This window comes from Pseudorasbora parva, chromosome 19, assembly GCF_024679245.1.
Source record: "Pseudorasbora parva isolate DD20220531a chromosome 19, ASM2467924v1, whole genome shotgun sequence".
NCBI lineage: Eukaryota > Metazoa > Chordata > Actinopteri > Cypriniformes > Gobionidae > Pseudorasbora > Pseudorasbora parva.
This window is the reverse complement of record NC_090190.1, coordinates 24,673,756-24,697,691: the sequence shown is the minus strand read 5'-3', so window position 1 is coordinate 24,697,691 and position 23,936 is coordinate 24,673,756. Positions and strand designations below refer to the sequence as shown.

The 23,936-nt window shown below is 36.3% G+C and overlaps 1 protein-coding gene across 8 annotated transcripts in view; it reads left to right on the top strand.

The window, feature by feature from the left end:
* Positions 1-23,936, top strand: part of thrb (thyroid hormone receptor beta) — a 262,738-nt gene that overhangs the window by 144,662 nt on the left and 94,140 nt on the right. For all 8 annotated transcript variants that reach the window (XM_067424910.1, XM_067424909.1, XM_067424911.1 and 5 more), the window contains one exon: positions 15,542-15,608. The gene's annotated coding sequence lies outside the window, so the exon portion shown is untranslated. The remainder of the gene's footprint in view (positions 1-15,541; positions 15,609-23,936) is intronic.

Below are 23,936 nucleotides of genomic sequence, written 5' to 3'. Positions count from 1 at the left end.
AAGGTGGAGACAGGGGATGTCTTTTTTTTCTGCTAACACTGAAACTGCTTTGAAACAGTTGACATTGTCAAAAGCGCTATATAAGTAAAGGTGACTTGGCTTGACTAAACCTTTATGTGGGATGAAGCTGATGTCCTTAAGACACTAGGCAGCTCTACATGGAGATGTAGAGGGGTTAAAGGACATCAGTGTAGACGGGGCTGAGGAACTGGCTGGCTGAGGTGTGAGGTGGAGCTTGGGAGGGAATTCTGGAGATACTAGGCACACTGGAGAATCAGAAGATGCTGGAGATGGGAACCAGGAAAAACTTGTCCACAAAAAGCAATACGTTCCTCTTCAATGTCCCTAGGTTCCACATGCAAATTACCATAGAACAAACAAATCTCATCCACTGCAGCAAAGTTGTGGGCAGGGCTTTCCTCCCAGCCTTCGAGATCCACAAGCACTCCCTCGACACATGATGGTCCTGGCTTGCACACCTGATCAGACTCCTTCAATGCGGCGATGGTACCATCAGACCTTATCCTCAGTCCTGGCTCATCCATCATGGTCGGCAGGCCACCTCCTCAGTCTGCAGTGGGCCCAAAAAACATCTCCATTGTTTCACTTGCTGGTGGTGGTTGACAGGTCTCTGCTAGTGCTGGAGTCAGAGTGGGATTGGTGAGATAATATTAGGCAGAGCACACGGTGAGTGGTGACGCATTGCTCACTAGCACCCTTTTGACGAACCCTGGTGAAGGCAGGCGAGCCTTTGTGCGCTCGTTTAAACTGGCCAGGTATAAAGCGCACAGAACAATTGGGAAAGTCTGTAAGGCTCACCAGATAGAGAAATCACCGGTGGAAAAATTCAAAATTGCTCTCTCCATTTTGGACTCCATTTCATCCCTGAACAATTCAACAGGCATCACCCAAAAAATCCAGACCATTCCCAGCTTGTTTTTCGATCTCCTAATGCTATAAACTAAAAAATCTCAGGATCATTTAGAAGTTAAAAAACAAACAAAAACTATCAAGATACAGTTTCAGATACTGCTCTAGATTGTGGAGTTTCAAATACCACATTTAATTTATTCCTGTGTTTAATTGTTTAACAAAGTACAAATTTAACAGAAAAGCACATTTAGAACTTAGTTACAATGAATCATCTAACAATTTAAATTTAATGTGAGAAGTGCAGTGTCCAAATGTAATGTGTAAGGAGCACAGGCTATTTTGACAACCGCTTTGGTCCAATATTTTACAATTACAACATAGACTTAACAAGCTCTAAATCAAATTTGATTAATGCTAATGATTAATGTTATTAATATCTAAAATAACTAAATATGTGTGTTCTAGACATTGTAATAAACACAAAAAAACGTACTTACTTGAAAAATCTTGACAAATCCAGTCATGCAAAAAAGCAGATGAGCTCAATGAGACGTTTGCAGGTGGCGGGTTCATGGCCAGATGACTGGACCTATAAACACTACTTCTATCCAAAATTGTTAAAAGTGATGTTGCAACTCTACAACAATGGGCTTTACTAGGTTAAACTGGTTTGATTTACTGATCACCTAATCACAGATTTAGGGTTAGGGCTTAGTGTTATTAATCTAAACATTCTACTTCTGATCTTTTGATAGTGTAGTGCAAGCTTCAACAGTGTTCTGGTGATATTATAACTACAAGAATAAAAAAAAAAATGCTAGACAATACGTTTTTAACTATTGTTTCATTTAGACACTAATTAACATATGAATCTCAGCAAAGGTGACACAAATCTTCATTTTGCAGGACATTCTGGTAACTCCAATCAAAACGTATTTATGCATGGCGACATACATTTTAAAAGCTTGTTTTGTAATTTTCAGTAAGTTGATCTGATTGTCACCATTGTTGAGTTTTGTGCTATAAGTGTTGATGTCTAAGTAAATGCCGAGTTTGTAATTGTTCCACAAAAGATGTTGCTTCAGGTATTGTTTGTATTTTTCTATCACAATTGTTTAGTTAAAAAAAAAAAACTTTTTTAACAGTTCAGTAATGCCTCAACCTCTCAACTACTGTATTTCTTTGTTGAGACAGCCATTTAAAGAGCTGTACAAAGAGCATTTGAATGTTGTAAAAACCGACAACTTCAGCTGGTCTACTTTCTTAAAGCACAAGTGATCTTAATGAAACACTATTGGAATTGTTGAAAAAGAAGTAGATTAACAAAAGCCAAGGTCAAGTGCTCAACTAAAGCAAAGACTATTCACTATAATGGTGACTTCAAACTAAATATTTTCATTAAAAAAAAAAAAATAATAATAATCTTCATCTAAACCTATTACTTAATTCTAAGAAACAACTTAGTGGTTCGTAATATGTGTGAAGCTGGTAATGCTGTTTTTTTAGAACTGTTTCTAAATACAAGTTTTATTTGAGTTAACAAAAAAAAAAGTTTTTACAGTGAACGTTTGCACTGAAAAGTTCACCTTACTTAAAGTACTAAATAAAGTTATACAATCAATCAATCAATCAACTAACTTTATGAATATAGCGCTTTTACAATGGCAATTGTTTCAAAGCAGCTTTACAGCGTCAAAAAGGACAATATTGCAACAAAATTTTATTTGGTTAGTTTGATTTGGATAGTTTATAGAATTAAATATGACCTAATTAATTTAATTTGTATATTTAGTTGGATTGTAATTTTAGTGTCCCCAACTGAGCAAGCCAAGCCAAAAACAGTGGCAAGGAACCAAAACTCCATCAGGGCATGATGGAGAAAAATAAACGTTGGGAGAAACCAGACTCGGTCAGTTCTCCTCTGGCCTATTATTAAACAGTGTATAATTATTATTCTGGCAACCTTGCAAGTCATAAATCATATTAGATAGAAATATTCAACATTTTGGGTATCACGCAAGAGCAGTTCATTTAGGATGGCGCGTCGATTACACAAGAATATGAATACTCGAAAGATCGGAGTTATTGCGCCGTAGACGAGTTTATTGAGGATGATGATTTAACTAAACTTCACAAGTTCAAACTCTAAACACTTAATATTTTAAGTAAATTGAATAAGTGCAATAAGATTCAGTCTTCGGACTGAAAATGACCATTTCCCATCCAGTGAAGTTCACTGATGCCAAGGATGTGGCTATGTCGGTTCTGATCATTTTCCTTTTCACTATTTCTGATTTGCCAAGGGACATGCCTCTGAAATCCCATGTTCCAATTTTGAGTTTCTTTATGCAGTGCAGGCTGCTCCTTTCAACAGAGGCTCCAGTTATTGGGCTTCCCAAGGGATTTTCCCCAATTGCGTCATACTCTCCCTGACTAATAGGAACCGGCCCTTGCTCATCCACAGTCACTATGCAACCATCCAGCAAGACCGTCCAGTGTTGGTATCCATATCTAAAGCACTTTGAGAACGTGCTTAAATGTATTCTGTTAGTTTTTATCTACAGGATGGCTCATCATTTCTTTCCTCAACCCCTCCCCATGTATCCAGGCTTGGGACTTGGTCGACTAGTTTGTTTATCTGTGTTTTTGTCTTTGTTGTCTGTGAAATTTCTAACAGTTACTGTCAGAATACTAAATCACACTTTTATGCAGATTGTTTTGTGCTGAAATTTTATTGGTCATAAGAGTTCTCAAAACCACTAGAAATGCTTTCATATGTTCATTATAGAGTTTTGATGCATGGATCCGGAAGTACTGTCCACCCTTCCCTTTGTGGTGTGCAATATTTATTTCCACAAGACAGCGCTTGTCATAAATGGCATGCAGACAAAGCCTTGCTATGCTTGTGTTGCATGTGCTAGTGCATTTACTGCTTGAACTCTGAGATGATCTCTGTGCCAGTAATATAAAGCTTTCTAATCCCAGAAATTCTTTTTGTGCTTTCAGGCTCAAATTGGCATTAGCCAGTTGGTTTGTAGTTTGATCTTTTATTCGTTTTATAAGACATGCAATCTATACACCTGCAACTAAGAGATGTTCAGATGAATTAGAGACTTATCATTCCAGAATGTTTGAAGGCATACCAGAATGTTTGAAGGTTATGGCTCTTTGGCAACTTAGAATCCATGTGTTTGGCCTCGACTAGGGATGCTCCTTTCGGTTAATTTTCCAGACAAGCAATGCTCATTAATCGATTATTAACCGTTAACTAATAAAATTATGATATTGGATTGGCATTAAATAATAATACAATTGATGGGCATCTGTGTCCGTTAAAACAACCCGATCACACATAAATGCTTATAAATAGTACGAGTGTGCAATGTCGTGGAATGTATACGCCAAAACTCATTTTGGCTTGCATATGATACGCTGTTTTTCGCGTGCATATGATACGCACTTTATGGCGTATATATGACACGCTCTTGGGTAGGTTTAGGGTGGTGGGGTGGGGGGTTCGTATGTATAATACGCCATAAAATGCATGTCATATGCACGCGAAAAACAGCGTGCCATAGACACGCCAAAATGAGTTTTGGCGTATACATTCCACGACATTGCACACTCGTACTATTTATACGCATTTTTGTGAGAATACCCTGGTTAAAAATATTTTTTCACGGGTCTATTTTACTGTGCAAACAGCAGAACATACAGAACAGCTCAATAAAAACCTGGATTCACACATTATCAATTTCACTTAAATAATTACCAAATTGAGATGACAAAACGAAAATACACTAAATCCGTTTGAAGCTTTGAATAACCGCAATAGTTTTTTTCTGTCAAATAAAAATAGCAGGCTTACCTCAATCCATACCTTGACTGATTTTTAATTGTTAAAAAGTAACATGTCTAAGTGATGTGGGTTAGTCTGGTGCACAGCCTGTTAGACCCTGTTAGACCTGCGGAAGAAAGCCTTCTTTATACATTCGTCTGTCTCCGCAGTGCGAGCCACCGCTGACTGCGCAGGCCTCATCTTTTTGGGGAAGTGTTTAACACTGTTTAATGCTTTTCTTTGAAACCACAGAGGGCGACTCAGAGTAATTGTTCTATAAACCAACATCGGTAAGAAGGACATACGTGACAACGATTACTTTAGTAAACGTGACCAAAACCACACTACGAAAAGCATTAAACGAGGCATCATATGTCACTGATGCCCGTGGAATATAACGCCTCACTAGAGCGGCCAGCCTCGGGAAGCACCTTTCATTTGCTTTCCTCCTCCAGTTAAGAGCGTGTACTACTGCTGTATTTTAATACCGCGTAGCATATTTTGTAAGTACCTTCTTTGCCCTTTCTGTCGAAATGGTCCCACACAGTAGGTGTCTTCTTTCCCAATAATTCATTTTGCAAAATATGTCTGTGTTGGCAAGTGTGGTTGCATGTGTCAACGCATAAAACTTTAAAACTTCAACCTTTTAATTAATAGTATTTATCAGTCAAAATTATTACTATCGGTTAACAGTTAAACGGTCAATATGAGCATCCCTAGCCTTGACAGATAACAGATTTGGGATACAATGAATGACTTCTGAATGTTGGATACTTCAACCCTCTTCGCACACCTTGGCAATATAACCGCCATTGGCTAGTGATTTTTTTGTTTGTTTACTCTGCAGACTGATATACTGTTTTATTTATATTAGTGCTGTCAAATCGATTTATCGTGTTTAACCGCATCCAAAATAAAAATGTGTGTTTACATACATACATATAACTTGTATATACAACATAACACATGTATATATTTAATATTTTTATATAATATGTAGATATTTTTTTTATATGCTCAAACTGATTTGCTACCGCACTACCACATATCTTCTATTTCTTCTTAAAAGCTGAAAAATTCCAAATGAAATGAATGAAGTTGTTTTGACAGGAAAATACAACAAAGAATATGGTTTAAATGTAGCAAGTCGATTTTGTGTAGTATGTAAGACTTTCTCTCTTTGTGTGTGTGTGTGTGTGTGTGTGTGTGTGTGTGTGTGTGTGTGTGTGTGTGTGTGTGTGTGTGTGTGCGCCTATGTGTGTAAGAGAGAAACAGCGCTCCCTCAAAGTGACGGCGAGGTGTGCGCCTTCACACTAGAGTTTACAGTACGTCAATTACAGGTGCGCATACATCCATTGAGCTGAACGGAAATAGATAGAGCACTTGACAGAGAGCGAAACAGTTTCTCTGATTGTTCAGCGAGTGAAAATACATCAATGCTAAACATCAATGGTAAATTCTTAGCCTCTAACACACACTGGTGAGTAAAATAGAAGAATTTTTTGCCAATGGATAATGATTGATATTGTTTAGTTGCCCAGAGTAAAGATATATTCACAAATATGAGTGATTTACTTGCATTGTAGAGGGTTGTACCTAACATTATATTAAACTGGAGATTAAAAGCCTAAATTACAGCTTCTTTTAAACAAGGTCTGTACCTGGAGAACTGCAATATATATATTTTTTTTAAAAGCTACCATTTTTACTAATGGATGCCAAGAAACACATCTAGGTATAAAATTCATAATGATTTGCTGGCCTACTTAATGAATGTGAGAGCTCGGGGTCATTGCAGACTAGACTTAAACCCTCATCTCCCACATAGGCACAACTTGTTTAGTTTTAATAAATAATTAAATACAACACTTAAAGACCTCTCTCTTTCCTACCATTCATAAGGAAAACGCTTGAACAAGTTTTTTTTTTTTTCAACCAGGTTTAATCATTCTGACTGCATTTCTGTAATTAAATTCCTGCAGACTGCGAAAAGATGATTCCAAATCATCAGTCCTAGTCCTCCTGGATCTATCCGCTGAATCATCAAATCCTTCTGTCCACCCTCTCATCACTGAGCATCACAAGCAACATGAAATCATGACTTTGAGTAAACATGCATGGCACTTTCTAAAGCCAGGTGGTGTGTTATCTGTACGCATTTTGAGCTATCCACATATAGCTCTATCCAGTGTGATTCTGCATGTAGTGTATGTCTATGCTGAAACGAACACCATGTGATTCCACCAACCTGATCTCACACAATTAATATTTATAGCCTAATTTTATATTTTGGAGCAACTAACTCCACTCCTACCCTAAACCTACCCACTCTCAACAATATAAAACGCGCAACAGGCAAATAAATGTACAGTCACATGTATTTATTGCAAAAACTGACCAAAAAACAGTATAAAATTAATAACTCATGTTGCATTCCAAGTCTTCTGTAGTCATACGATATCTTCATGTGAAGAACAGATCTTAATTTTTTAGTCATTGAAATGATGATCGCGCCATTTGTGAACAGAACAGAACACACGCACTCATTTATACTTCATTAAAATGATTTTTCACAATTGGTCACGAGACATACAACAGCCAATGTTGTTAATGCTGACGTGACGTTTCTTCCGGCGGCAATATTTGAAATGTATTAATCTTTGGCTGATGGACTCGACGTTACTAATCGCTTTTGGGGATTGTCTTCACACAAATCAATCATTTGGCCTTGGAACACTTGGAATATTTGTACTTTCTGAATAAATTGTGCTTGCAGTCGTATCTGCCTATTATATCCTGTTTTTTATAATACACAAATGGCTAGGTTACACGTTCAAGATGTGTCTGTGCATGTGTGTGTGCATGCATGTCCAAAAGGTAAATGGATTTATAAACATACTAAATTATGTTTTTTTGAAAATGTAAAAATGCAGATTATTTCTTGTTATTGGTAGGTTTAGGGGCTGTGTGTGTATGCGTGTTTGTGTGATGGGTAGGTTAGGGGCAGTGTAAGGTTAGGGGGAAAGAATGAAACGGCGTTGATAAACACGCTAAAAGGCGATTATGCGTCTTGATAGCATAATCTATGGCATACGAATTGGCGTGTGATTCATACGCCATTTCATGAGATTAGATTTCACAAGGATTCCACTCCACTGGTTTGAAACCTATCTCACAGGCAGGTTTTTTAAAGTTGCCTGGAGAGGGGATATATCCAAAGCACATCAACTATCTTAGGGCTCAGTACTTGGACCTCTCCTCTTCTCCATATACACATCATCAATGGGATCCATCATACAGTCACATGGCTTCTCCAACCATTTCTATGCTGATGACACAGCTCTACTTTTCATTTCAACCAGATGATCCCACAGTAGCTGTCAAATCTCAAGCTGTCTGGCGGATATCTCGGTACGGATGAAAGAACATCACCTGCAACTCAACCTGGCATAGACTGAGCTTCTCATCCTCCCTGCTAATCGGACTCTACAGCACAATTTCACCATCCAGCTATGTTCACAACATTTGCCCCATCAAAGTCGTTCAGAAATCTTGGCAAAGCATTTGATGACCATTTGAACTTCAAAAACAGTTCAGCGATGCAGGTTTGTGTTGCACAACATCAGGAAGATAAGGGCTTTCCTTTCTGAGCATGCAACACAGCTTCTTGACCAGGCTCTGGTATTTTCTAGGCTTGATTACTGCAATGATCTTCAGGCTGTACTTCCATCATGTGCAGTCAAACCTCTACAAATGATTCAGAATGCTGTGGCATGCCTTTTTTCCAACAAGCTTAAAAGGGCCCACATCACACCTCTTTTTATCTCTTTGCACTGGCTACCACTCACTGCTCGCATCAAGTTCAAGGCATTGACGCTTGCTTACAGATATACCAAAGGCTTAGCACCCTCCTATTTCCACTCTCTCTTACGAGTCCTTCTAGAAGCCTATGATCGGTAAAGGAGCAATGGCTTTTGGTGCCATCACAGAGAGGTTGTCATGCGGAATGCAAAATCCCTGACAATATTCAAAAGAACTCCTCTTTTGAAAGTTTTTGTATTTTGAGCGCATTGTGTCCATTTGCTTTTTTGTGATGAATCACTTGCTGCTGTATACCTCATTTGTAAGTAGCTTTGGATAAAAGCATCTGCAAAATGAATAAATGTATTTGTTTGTTATAAAACAGTAGGCTGGTCCTACCAGACTCTCATACATTTCATTTGTGTAGAGAGTCTGGTCACTCTCCATTGATAAACATTGACTTCCTTGAAGGCAGGTTCTTTGTTGAAATTTAAAACTATTTGATCTGCCCAAAGCCACTCTAGATCTGCCATAACCAATCACTAACATTTGGTTGTGACACATGTCATTTCAAATCATAGACTGTAGCGCACATCATCAACGTCATCGTTCTCAGCCACTCCTTCTGTTCGCTGATTGGACCAGTTAAAATTTTATCTAAGAAAACACTGCAATCCCAGATGGAGTACTGAAGGAAAATGAAAATTGTGCAAATTACGTAGAAGGGTGGAGCCAGGCAGGAAACAGTGCTTCTCAAACCTGTCCTGAGGACCCCTCACCATTGCACATTTTAGATATTTCTCCCACACACCCATTTTGAGTTTTTCAGTCCCTACTAATGACTCAATAAGTTGAATCAGGTGTGTTAGATGAGGGAGACATATAAAATATGCAGTGGTGGGCTGAGTGATATGTAAATTAATATATTCTACACATTTCTGCCCTCTCACGCAAACATGATATGGATACAGCAAGAGCTTTGTTCTGCAGAATAACAGCATCATTCATCATTATAACGTGACTTTTGGCAAGTGTCCAGATAAACTTGTGCTGTTTGATTGACAGCTTCTGCCACTAGAAAAGGACCGTTCTTTGATCGCTTTCTCTATATAGTCTAATCAATTTAAATAACAGATTATTTTCATGCTGATGTGAAATTGACCATTTAGTCCCTGGCTTGATTTGCTGATGTATAAACTGTATTAAGCGATTTAGAAAGAAAATCTGTCTGAACTTGAATAATAACACATCAGAAACCACTTATCAAAGATCAGGCACTATAATGAACTCTGTTACTTATATGTTTGTGTCGAATCCATCTCGCAAAAGGGTTTGCAGAGCACTCAAATTTATTCCTTTTATTAATTAATTACCAATGAATCTACGTAAATAAACGTAATCTATTTTTCCCTTACGTCTGGATCCTTCGGCAGCATATTCAAACATGTTTCCGCAGCCAAGAAAGGTACATCTGCATGCCATCACAATCTTATTGTAAACAGCTACAGTAACACTTTATTTTAGGGTTCAGTTATTAACAACCCGTTCTCACTCCCAAGGCGTAAAAATCAGAGAAGCATGGTCAAGTGCATCCGCATCATAATGAAGACGCAAAAGGACAATGAGAAACCTTTGGCGTCATACACAGACGCATATTTAACATCATGGTGAAATTTTATTGGTTTATGATTTTGCCATTATGAGATGTTGGAGTGTGATTCTCAATTTAATCAGCAAGCATAATTTCATTTATATTTATTTTATTTACGCTATTTACACACGTTTCAACATGTAACCCAACCCCACCCCATCTCTAAACCTACCCATTTGTGTGAACATGATATAAAACACAAGATATACGACTACATCCACAAGTTATTCAAAATGTTAAATAATCCAAGTTTTTTCGAGGCCAAACGATTGATTTGTATGAAGAAAATCCCCAAAAGCGATCAGCATCTCCATCCGCCGAAGATCATGAACACTTCAAATTTCAAATATTGCTGCCCGTTACGTCAGATTTCATAGTGAAATTGCATTGTTTCTCGTGTGTCTTGTGACCAATTGTGTCATTACATCAGTAGTGATTGTAAAATGTCATTGTCTCTCGTGTGTCTTGTGACCGATTGTGTCATGCTAATAATTTAAATGAGATATGAATGAGTTCGTTCACGGGGCAGTGGGATCATCATTTTGGAGATTAAAACATTAAGATCGACTCTATTCTTTACATGAAGACATCGTATGAATACTTTTATACTGTTTTGTTTAGTTTTTGCAATAAATACTAATGACTGTACATTTATTTGCCTGTTATGTGTTTTATATTGTTTAGATGTTGGTAGGATTTAGGGTAGGAGTTGGGTTAGTTGCTCCAAAATATGAAAGTAGCCTTTAAATATGAATAAAATCATGTATGATGGCAAAGGTTTCTCATTGAAATGAATGGAGCACATAGCGTGTCACAAAATGACGCCTTGGGGCACCTTTAGCGTCTTCGTTGTGACGCGGAAGGCACTTGACCATGCTTCGGATTTTGACACCTTGGGAGTAAGAACAGGTTGTTATTAACTATTAACTAATTGCTTATTAGAATGCACATTACTAGGATATTGGCTGTTTATTAGTACTTATAAATCACATATTAATGCCTTATTCTTCATGACATTATTCTACATCTCTTAATCCTACCCACTACCTAAACTTAAATTCTACAAAAACTACCTTACTTACTATTAATAATGAGTAAATTAGGAGTTTATTGAGGTGAAAGTCATAGTTAATAGTGAATATGTGTTCACCATACTAAAGTGTTACCACAGCAACTACATCAGACCCACTCGCTGCACGAGAGGCTGCTCACTGCAGAGAAAAGGGTGGAGCGTACATGTAGCTCCTCCCCACTAGAACTCCAGAGAGGAGGGCTGAACGTAATTAGACTCTGCAGTGAGTACCACTTGTGCTGCACATCGACTGAACACCTGTGAGAGTGACAACGATGCGATGCCAATGATGCAATATTAGATTTAGTAATATTAAAATATTAATAAAAAAATTAAAATGTAGTAGTATTGTGCTGGAGGCGGTCGTATGCAAATGACTGGTGCTAGCTGACGTCACCTTGCCATATAGGATCCACAACATACTGTATTAGCAGCTTGATTAAATAAATGCTTAGTTTATAATAGTGAGTATCTCTCAAGCTATGTCCCTTCAAAAAAATCAGATTATATCGTCAGCTCGAGCCAACAACACTGCCGACATGTACGTAAAACATTAGCATTGCTGTTATGTTAATGTTGCTAATAATTTACACACTGTTCTTATGAAAAATGTATTGTCGTGCAGCCAGTAGACCTCTCCCCAGTGTGAGTCCCTGGGATTCAGCCCGTGAAAGCCTGTGTTTTATATGCACTACATGAGAAGCAGTTCTTTGTGTGCGCTTTTGATGCATGAAACAGTGCAAGTACAGAAATTTCTCTTTCGCATCTTCTTGCACTAAAAGAATGGTTTAAAATCGCATTAAAATGCACACTCAGGAATCAATAAGTAAAATCGATAATAAGTATCCAATTCCTGACCTTAAGTAGGCCTATACAATTCCAGAATTGGAATCTATTTTTTATTCCTAACCTTACTAACTACTACTCTATAGAACATATTAATGCATGCCATTGCATGTGAATAAATATGTGTATGGCAAGGATATTGACGATGATGGTCTGGTAACTAGCTGTTACAATCAACATTGTGATACTTGCGAGACATCCTCAATATACGATAATATCGCCCAGTCCTATGTTTCAGAAACACTTGTTGGAAAGGCGTTACCCAGCTTGAGGTTAAACTTTTAAAAGTTTTGTGGGTTGTTCTTTGAAAACCACATATTAAATAATGATTTATAGATTACAGCTGGTCAAAGAGTTAGCAAAACTAATAATCTTTTTCACTCCCTTATCTTAATATGCTTGCATTAGGCAGCATGTATTTCCACGCTCTGAAAATTATACGAGTGTTCTGTATTCTCACCATTTTTTCCATTCACAAGCAGTTTCACAGACAAGGCTTAAGCTAAAATGCATATTTGAGCTGTAACTTGCACTGACATATCTTAAAATATATCAGTGCTGTTGTTTTGTCTCATGATGTACATTTATAGGGTACGTTTATAAAAGCTACTTAAATGTCCTAATTAATCCAAGGGTTCATCCTGGCTTAATCTAAACCCTGTCTGTGAAACCAGGCCACTATTTACAAATAATATTCCCCTTGCATCTCACATCACATTTTTTCATTCTGTATAATACAACTGGTGCATCATATTTGGTTACATCACATGCAGTCAATGGCTTTTGACAAATGACATTAAACTTGGCATGATGCCCTTGCGTGCAATATTTTTCTGAATTTACACTACCAGGCAAAAGTTTGAAATAATTCATGTCTAATTAATAATGAATGTTTTTGAAACATCTCTCTTCTGCTCACCAAGGGCAAAAAAAGAAAAAGAAATTATTCTTAAAAAATCATCAATATTAATTCAGCACCAATAATATTTTATAACAATTGAGCACAAAATCAGAATATTATAATTATTTCTGAAAGATCATTTGACACTGAAGATTGAAGTAATTTCAGCTTTGCGATCACAGAAATAACTTAACATTTTAAAATATATTAAAATTGAAAGCAATTATTTTACATTGTAATATATTATTACTGATTTAAATGGAGGGTGAACTGTTCTTTCAGAACCGTGACTCACAATGAGTTCCAAGTTTATACATTTTCAAACCCAAACCATATCCTTAAAATCCTTATAAACAATTTCTCTGACTTAAACGTGACATGAGGCCAAATCACTGAAGTGGTTTGACTAGAACTCAGAGGCATTTTGGAAAGGCTCTTGAAGGACATTCTCCTCTTATGTTATGGGGAAGCAGTTTGGATTGTTCCATCTGGTGATCAGCAGAGGTCAAGCAGATGTTAATGCATCTCAGGGGAAAGACGGGGCTGCCGGGAATGTTGCATCTGGAAGGTTGGTTTCCTAAAATCCTGCACTCTGCCATGGACATGCTGTATCCTGCAAAACAAACACAGACAGGGCTCGTGCCACAGACAGGATACTGCTAAACGTGAACTGAAGGTTGCATAAGTATTATATATCACACGTTTGGACATGTGTGACGATATCTTAAAAGTGAAGTGTGTGTGTGTTTTTTTTAACCCCATGTTTAGACTGAACTATATGTGTAGACTCAGCTATAAGTAAGCAATTTTTAGATTGACTGTATGAAGAGTGTAAACACTGCAATTCTTTGATAACATTTCTGTTTTTCCTCAAGTCAGTAACTCAAATTTGTTTCTGAGATATGTGACATCCTTGCCTAGGCTGTGCACGTGTGTGTGGTTGATGTGTGTTTTTAGGTGCTGTCATAAGGGGGTGTGGCCAACCCATCTAACACTTGTTGGATGCAGAATTAAATGTGGCTGAAACGAGTGAGATATTTCCGCATGTTGATAATAAATCACATCATTAGATGATTATATATGTAACATTAAACTTGTGATTTGGGGAAAATGTAACTCTTATGCAGAATTACAGCAAATGTGCATGGTCACTCAGATAGTAAATTTACAGACTGGCCAGAAATTCCGCAAAATAACAGATATTTCAACTAAAGCGTAACATATAAAACAGTGGCAGCGGTGGCCAGAATAAAATGTTACCTATTCGATTTGAGAGAAAAAAACCCTGTGTTTTGAGCAGAATTTGCACACCCTGTCATGTTGTGCTGTAGAAGCATATTGCATTAAGGCTAACGATTAATTGATTCTTATTTGAAACAACGATCAATCATGGGAATTTGTGTAAATTGATATCCCTATTTCAAAAGGTCTCGTGCTTGTGTTTTTCATGCTGCTAAGAGGACCAACGTCCACGTATACACTGCAGAGTTTAAGGAGAGACGAGCACATTTAACGCAGAGTGAATCTACTAAAATATAGCCAAATATGAGCCTTTACTGTCATATAATATCAGGGAAATGTTCTTTTTTTATTTATTTATGGAGACCTCTAAGCATATGCGTAGCCTTTGATGTAATTTATGTATATTTGTTCAAAATAGCCTGTATGGCAGAAGTTTTTTTTATTGTTTAAGCACGTTCATCTTTTTTCTGTTAACTATTACCATATTGGGCTGTGTGTCTATTTGTCTTAATCAAAACAATATTAGGCATTGAGTTAATGCAATTGTGTTACATGAGAAAAAAAAAAATTGTCTACCTGATGATGATGAACTTTAGGAAAGCAAAATATGCATTGTACTGCATTATAGTAATTTGGTTGGAGTTGTTAAGAAATAATATTCTGTGGTAGATGTTCTTGATTATTAACTTGTTTTTTAATTGTTGTGTCTGGAGAGATTGCTTAAAGGTAAGTTTGTACGTTTTGACTGTACTTAAGCATACAAATTCCATATTATATTTGCAAATATTTAGGAAACATGCTGAGTTCAAACGTACTTTTCTTTGAACAATGTGACAGCCAGATATTCTACTTTGAAATGTGTGTTTCATGTTCGAATGTCTGGTTTTGTTTAGGTCTGTGCAAAACCTCACACTGCCAATTTACCCAATAATATCTCGACACCAGTTGTTGGAAAACACAACATATTGCTGCCATGGAAACCAGCAAACAAACTGGGTCAGAGATCACAGATTCTACCTGACCTAAAAAAACATTGGCATCAATCTAAAATCTATATGAATAAAAGCCTCTTAAAATGTGAATAAATCAACTCATCATCTTACAGTGTATGAGTCTCCTCGTCTTACATTGTCAATTGTGCCCATTCCTGTTGCATGTCCTCACACACTGGCAACCCATGTAGTGTCAAGTCTGAGGAGAAGAGGGCAGGGCAAACAATATTTTGAAACAGCCGTACCAATTTCAGCCACTACCTGTCATTCTTATATACAGCTCCTATAACTATGCATTCTAATTGCTCTCAACATTTCATTTTAGATTTTCATGCTGGGAGGGATTCATACACCTCAGCCCTGGCAGGACTAAGCGCTCCCACGTCTTTCTGGTAAGAACAGTTGTTTGTGTCTACTATCAAATGTATTTAATAGTAAAATGCAGTTTTATATATATATTTTTTAAATCACACTTAGGTTGTACTGTTTTTTTTTTAATAACAAATTTATCCAAACATCTTACTAACACAGACACACATAAATAATCACCAGTCATGTTATTAGGTACACCTGTTCAACTGCTTGTTAACGCAAATATCAGCCTATCACATGGTAGCAAATCGGTGCTTATAGGCATGCCAAGACAATCTGCTGAAGTTAGGGTTAACAGTCAAAAGAAATTTGATTTAAGTGACTTTGAACATAGTATGGTTGTTCATACCAGAAGGGCTGGTGATCTACTGGGATTTTCACACACAACCATCTCTAGGGTTTACAGAGTATCATCCAAAAACAGGAATCTGTGACTTCCAAAACAAAATTAGACAATTGAAGATTGGAAAAACGTTGCCTGACGAGTCTCGATTTTCTGCTGCGGCATTTAGATTCTGATTCTAATTTGCTTACCGTGTTCATCTCATTATGGCCATAGTGTACTGATCTTCTGAAGGCTACTTCAAGCAGGATAACTTGCCATATCACAATGCTCAAATTATCTCAAACTGATTTCTTGAACATGACAGTGAGTTCAATATTCTCAAATGGCTTCAACAGTAACCAAATCTCAATTCAATAGAGCACTTTTTGGATGTGGTGGAGCAGGAAATTTGCATCATGGATGTGGGAATTGGGCTTTTAATGCATTTGTCTGTCCCAGGTATGTGTTTTTATGAAGTTTTATGTTCTGTGTTAGAAATGTAGCCTAGAAATGTAGACGCACCCTAGCGGCAGCAAATCTAATCTGCCGCGCGTGTCGTCTAGTCGCTCTCATTACATTTCTGAGCTGTAAAAACCAAACTCTGGTCAGGTCAATCACATCGTGTAGAGTAGGTGGGTGGGGCTTAACATAATGACGGCAGAGTTGCGCTTGCATGCTACTAGTAAACACAGAAGCTGGAAAACGGCGGTTTTTCGAATCAGCTTTGACCGCGACTCTGGAAGACTTGGAGTTAAGCTTTTCTCTGATTAAAAAATAACAGAACGGCACTGAAGTCATTCTTAAGAAGGGAAGATGTGTTCTGAGTTTTGCAGACCGGATACGGCGAAAGTTTAATCTATCAACTAGCTCTGCTTCCCATTGCTCTGGTTGGTTGTAGCGCTTTTCATTTGCTTGCAGAGGGAGTTTGAAAGACAACCGTTTATCCCGTGTCCATAAATTAAAGATTGACATTTGTGTCGGGAGACGAAGATAAAAAAAATTGTATCATCTGTCACAGTCGGTTGCAATAAAGAAATGGCAGTGGCTAAGTGCAATGCACTAAGTGCAAATAGTGATATATGCTATTTACACCAAGTGTAAAAAGCAAGCAACTAGATTATATTTACACTCAGTGAAAATAGAATATTATTTTAATGATACTTGTTATTTACACTAAGTGCAAATAGTAATCGATGCTATTTACACCAAATGTTAATATCAACTAGATTCTATTTACACTGTGAAAATATCATATTTTCTTAGCAATAGATTATATTTACAATAAGTGCAAATAGCTGTAGATGTTATGTACTAGGTGAAAATTTTGATATATATATATATATTCTATTTACACCATATTAAAGTAGCGTTTTTTTTTTTTTTTTTTTTGCAATATAAATAGTAATTTCATGTAATTTATACTTTTTGACAGATACTATTTTCACCTCAGTATTCTTGTAATTTAACCTGATGCAATAATAAGTGTGTAACTGTGTAAATTATTACATTTATTTAAATTATTAAATGGAGGCTGCCTTAAAGGGACAATAAAAGCCATCCCAACTCTACTTAACAAATGCTTTTATTATTATTAAACATTTTGTTAGGCACTTTATTTCCACATTTAGAACATTTTCTTATGTTTTATTGAAAGTAAATTCCTTTCCAATTTGATTTGTGATGAGAAAAGAGAAGAGAAAGCTCTGCAAAAGATGGATTCGAACCTGTGTTGTTCACGTCAAAACAACATGTTAGCCGTTCACCTTACTGATTGCGGCAACAAAAACATTGAGTTACGCAAAAAAATGTTTGTCTTGTTTGACACAGTCAGGCAATGTTAGGCGGAGTTAGTGTGAATAGGCATGCTATTTGCACTTGGTGTGAATAAGCATTCTGTAAAGATAAATGCAGGATCTAATTGCAAGCAGTTGCAGTTTATATACATTTATACTCAACAACCAAAAAAGACTAACAGGAACGGAACAACAAGGTACACATGATAAGAACTCACGAAGAACAGAATAAAACTAAGGGCTAAAATACACAGAGACGAAATAATTGAGATGAACCACAGGTACAAACACTAAAAAGATGACAAACTTGGCTACAAACTGAAAACAAGAAAACAGAACTAAAACACATGACATAACCTGCCCAAAACAGAAACAAACCTAGATGATTCTGTATATCATCAAAGCAGCTTAAGACACATACACTGTACAATTTCTGTGCAATTTCAGCAAGGTTATCAACTCACACTGTATGAGTAGATTGAATGTGATGTAAAGCCAAAGCTCACAATGTATGTCCTCACAATATAGGGTTCAAATATCAAGCTGTGACTTATCTGCACACATCACATAGTGTGAAATATGTGCACTAAAATGTATGGGTCACAAGATTATTACCAGCACATGTTGAAGTAGTATTTATCTCTCGTTGTGTCTAAGAGAATTTGCGCAATTTGCGCTGTCAGTTTTACTTTAACTTTCTGTAGCCTAGTGAATAATCGACTTGGGTTTGAAACTTCTTCACCGGCATTGCTCTTGTGCAAAGTTTGGACATTGCTTGTGATATTCACTGACTCACCTTCATGGTTTAAAACAGACGTGACATTTTTCATTACCAAAAATGGTAACAACAATTAGAACATTTAATACAATTAAATATTAAATAAATGTAAATAGATGGCTTGGAAAACTAGGATAAAATCCATTTTGCAACAAAAAACAGGAGGTAATAAGCAGCAGTTTGCTAAATTGCTGCACTTTGATAGCTGCAGAGCGATCTCCTGCCTTTCATTTTCTTTCCTGCTGCAATTGCATATTAAATATCAAAAGACATGAGATATATACATTATACAGTATTATCAGTCTTAAAAAAAGACTGCAATTTTTTACTTGGATATGAAGTTCTGTGACTGCATTGTCTAAATTTATTCGTTTTTTTTTACTCTTAGGCAGCATTTGTCCTCTATGACATTAGAAAACGTGTAATATGATCAGTATAGAGAGGATGCTAACAAAGTCAGGCGGTTTATTTTTTATTCAGACACCGCCTTCCAATGAAAACACCATCTGCTATTCTTGTTCATTCCACTGTTTCCATGTCAATGGGTCTATATTTAATAAAATGAGTTTATCCTCACTAGCAAATTAACTAATAGCTCAGCACATCCTATAGTCCTCAGCTGTTCAGATACACCTGTGTTACAAACTGTTCATTTCTACTCAGTGTGAGGGTCAGGTGCTCTGCATAATATAATTTTGTCTTGTAGCAGATACCAAAGTTCTAACAAGAAAGCACAAATAATGTTTGGTAATAACATTAATTTCAACGAGTCCTTTTGGCAATTTCCGTTCCCATCTTTCTACCCTGTGCTTTTCTGGCAGATCTGTAACTGTCCTATCTAATGAAAGCCTTTTTAAGGCTAAAGAAAGTACCAATATTAAAGGTGTCATGAGCTGGCTTTTTATTTTTTATTTTTTTTATACTGTTGTCTGAGGTCAACTAATGATGTTTGTGTGGTTTTTACATTCAAAAACATAATAACTAATAAGTAATAGGCTATTATCTACACTGGGCTCTCTCTAAAACACTGGGTTTTGATGGGTGTGATGCACTGGAGACTTGGAAGTAAACACCCACAGCTAGGATTGGATAAGATTTGCATATTTAATTAGCTTAAGCTCCCCTTGTCAGTGAGGAGAGATTGAGGGAGAAGCGGCAACCAGAATGATTCTCACAATCACAGGGCTCGTAAACATCTTTATCAAACAAACACAATGTTTTATTTCTCATTCTTTTTATATTACACATTGCCCGCAAGATCGGACGATTTAAGCGTGAACCGCGTGCACACACATACACGTTCGGCGCGCGCACTGCCTTTCAGATGTCAACTCGAGAGATAGAGAATAGAAGAACAAGAATGGAATATAATGAGATTCATCGGCCGAGCCCTGCTCCATACGTGTCCGAGTCCAGCGTTCGAAATGTATGCTCTGTTAGACACGTACACATAAGCAAAACAATCTATAACAATGCAATACTATTACATATAAAAACACGTTTTATTCACATGTGTGTTGCACCATTTCTGTCGGATCCAAATCCAGCATCGACCGGGGATTTGTTTACAAATCGATCCCGCAGTGCACTGAAGTGAACATGTCTTCCCCACGTGAGCTGGAACTTCATTAAAAATAAAGTTCAACCACATATTCCTAATATTAGGATCCGAAGGAAGCTTATGCAGAGACTGTGTTCTTTCCACAATATTTTGCTTGCGATCTTCTTCAACCTGTTTATTGCTGCTGGCTTGTGATCGACCAAACAGCTCCATGAGTCGGTGGGCGGGGCTACTGAAATACACGTTTTGTTGCACAGTGACGTAAGTATGAAGCACAGGACCATTTGCTGAGCCTGGTGGCTATACAAGCTTTTCTTTGACTAACAAGGAAGTTTTCAGCTCTGAAACTTATCAAAAGTTCATCAAGGGAAAGTTGATTTCTCAGTTCATTACCCCTTTAATGTGAATTTTAAAAAAAAATTATAATTTCATAGATATTTCCAATAGCGGTCCATATTAAATTATGTATGAACCATATACATGACCTAGATTATTTATTTAGCAAAAGTGTCCTTTTAAATTTAATTTAATAATATTTATTAATTAAAAAAAAGTTTGCTGTTACAATTTAAGCACAGCGTATTAGTTGAGTTTATTTGGTATCTGATTATTTATTATTGGCCTAATACAGACTAATACAGTCTGGCCACTGTATTAAATAAAAACCTGGGGTTATTTTGATTATTTTCTATTTGTTTACGGATATGAAATTGTGAAAAGCATCACTGATGTATGTTACAACATGTAAATGGGGTAATTGAGAATAAATGCCACTTGACATGATTGGCACAATGGTTGCAACCTATTGCGAACCTGCCCCTGCCCCACCTCCTTACCCAAATAGGGGATGGTGGCTTTCTTAAATGCACATTTCACCAAAGGGAGAGTTAAAGATCTCCCTTTGGTGAGTGTTTTTTTAAATTATTTTTTTATTTATGCATTCTCTTTTCATGGTAATGCACCATGAAATGTCACAACAACAATCCACCAACACAACAAAAATACATTCCATGACAAGAAGAACAGGAGTAGGATGAAGAAGAAAAAATCTTATAAACTCCTACCCCATTCTTATATTAAGAAAGTCATAAATTGGATGGCCTCACCAGTCCAGCCCAGATGTAATCTACTTTCAAATTTCATTATTCATTCTGCTTTAAACAAGAATAAACAAACAAAAACAACAATAATGCAATAATGACAACTTTCAAAACAAAAACAACGGCGAAACCATCGTTGTTATAATTTTAACAATTTTTACATTCATCTTTATACAAATTAAATATCTTCTGTTTATACTTATATTTAAACTGAAGAATATTTGAACAACATTTTAATTCATTTTCTAGATAATTCCATCTTTTCACACCAGAAACTGAAACACATTTGTTTGAGGGTATTTCCAGCAAAAGGTTGTTTAAAATCATTATTTATTCTGCTTGTCTCACTATTTAAAGTAAAAAGGGTTTGCAATCCATGCGATAACAGGCTGTGTTTTGCTTTATGTAATATAGTTTGTAAAGAAACCAAATCCTTCAGCTTAAGTAGCCCTGACCTCAGAAACAGTCCTTTAGTATGTTCTCTTGGAGCAACTCCATTAATTATTCGTATAACCCTTCTTTACAAAATAGAATTTAGGCATTAAATTAGTGAAATAAGAGTTTCCCCAAACCTCTAAACAATACATAAAATGTGGCAAAATAAAGGAACAATATAGGATTCTCATTGCCTCATAATTTAACATAAACTTTACTTTGCTCAAAACAGCAATGTTTTTACAAATTTTACTTCTTACATAAGCTGTGTGTGACTTCCATTTAAATTTTTCAAAAAATACTTTAGGAGTACTCCTAAAAACTTAAATTCTGACACTCTTTTAATAGTTATTCCATTTAAAGTCAAACAAACATTATCAGGACATTTTTTTATTTGTAAACAGCATACATTTTGGTTTGTATGTTTCATTAAACCATTTCTGAAGTAGGAGCACTTCTTTTTCAATAGTTTTCATTAATATTTTTAAATTCTTCCCTGATACAAAAAAAATTGTATCGTCTGCAAAAAAAAAAAAAAAAACGTGAAATCTTTGATTCCTCACAGAGGTCATTAATATATACCGTAAATAATTTGGGCCCCAACACAGAGCCTTAAGGGACTCTGCACAGTATTGTTTCCAACTTTGATTCAATGCCATACTCTACATATTGTTGGCGATTTTCTAAGTAGCTATTAATCCAATTTAATACTACACCTCTAATTCCACATGTCTGTAATTTAGATCTCAATATACCATGATCAAGAGTGTCGAAGGCCTTTTTAAGGTCTCTTTTAAACTCCAACTGTGTGATTTTTATTCTCCAATCCTGTAGTAATGTCCCCCTAATGATTTTCATCAAAGCCATAGCTGTTGAGCGGGTACTTCGAAACCCAAACTGATTATCATTTATTAAGGAATGTTTTTCAAGAAAATAATCCTTTTTTTGAAAATTGAGAAAGCAAAGATATAGGCCTATAATTTGTGAGACTATAACGGTCACCAGGTTTAAAAATGGGAATAATTTTAGCCACCTTCATTTTATCTGGGAAGAGACCTATAGTAAAAGACAAATTAATTATATATTTTAATGATCTAATAATGCAATGTATAGTTTCTTTAACAATATACATATCTAAGCCATTACTATCACATGAAAATTTACTTTTTAATTTGGAGACACTGGAAATAATTTTTGTTTGCCAAATGTTTAATCAGGGGTCTGATCCAGTGTTGGGGTCCCTTTTGAAAAAAAAAAATGCTCTGACATTTGTGCTTTGTGCAGTTGCTTATTCAAATAGTAGTGTCTTTTTACTGGTAATGTATTTATACCATCTGGGAAATTTGCACCAAAAAAAAAAACTTTAATAATGTGGCACTAGGCTAGTAAACACTTCATAAACTATCCAAAACAGGCCAAATAAATCATACATACATACACTGGTGGTGGTTGAGGAGAGACCCCTGACATGAGTGTGAAGCGCTTTGGGTGTACAGTAGTACATTTGAAAGCGCTATATAAATGCCTCATTCATTCATTCATTCATTCATACATCTGTGACATTTTATGTATTGTATTTGTTATATCATAGAACCTATAAATGTTAATCTGCAGTTGATTACGTTGCTAACGGCTGTTTCACAACGCAATTGTGAGCAGTGCAAGAGCTGCATGTCAGCGTAACTACACCGTCACTGCAGCTGCAGAGGCGCCAGAGTATTCACACTGGAAGCGTTTGTACAGCGTCACAGCAACGGCTCCCACCCTAGAGCCTATATATGTTTGAGTATTACATACTAAACTAAAAGAAAGTTTATTATATTTTCTGGCTAGTTTACTTTGCCTTTTATAATCATAACCATACTTTTACCCAAATTGAATAATTAACAAAAAGTTTAAATGGGTAAATCTTCTACAGATATTTTGTATTCTTCGTTTTCTTTTCTGACATACTCCAGTTATTGTTAAAACACACTACACATGCTTCTTGTGTGCATTTTGAGCACTTTTTGTGTGAAATCATATTTATTTTGCCCTTCAAAAGTGTGCTTTTACTTTAATTGGCGTCAACAGCGCAATATGGGATATTGTGTAGTTAACGAACCCACGTGTCAACAGTATTCATTCATACAATGGCATGCAGAATATGCAGGATTTATATTTAAATAGTCTTTTTTTGCAGTTTATAATACAAATACACTAAATAAACTTACCTCATAATCTTTGGCTGGATCCGTTGCTCTTTGAAACTGAAACCAGCTCTTCTTCTGAGGTAAATTATTCTAGGATTATTCATCACTGTGTCTGAAAGTCATGTAAAGTAAACAAATCTCACTAAACTTCATGCCTTTTTTTT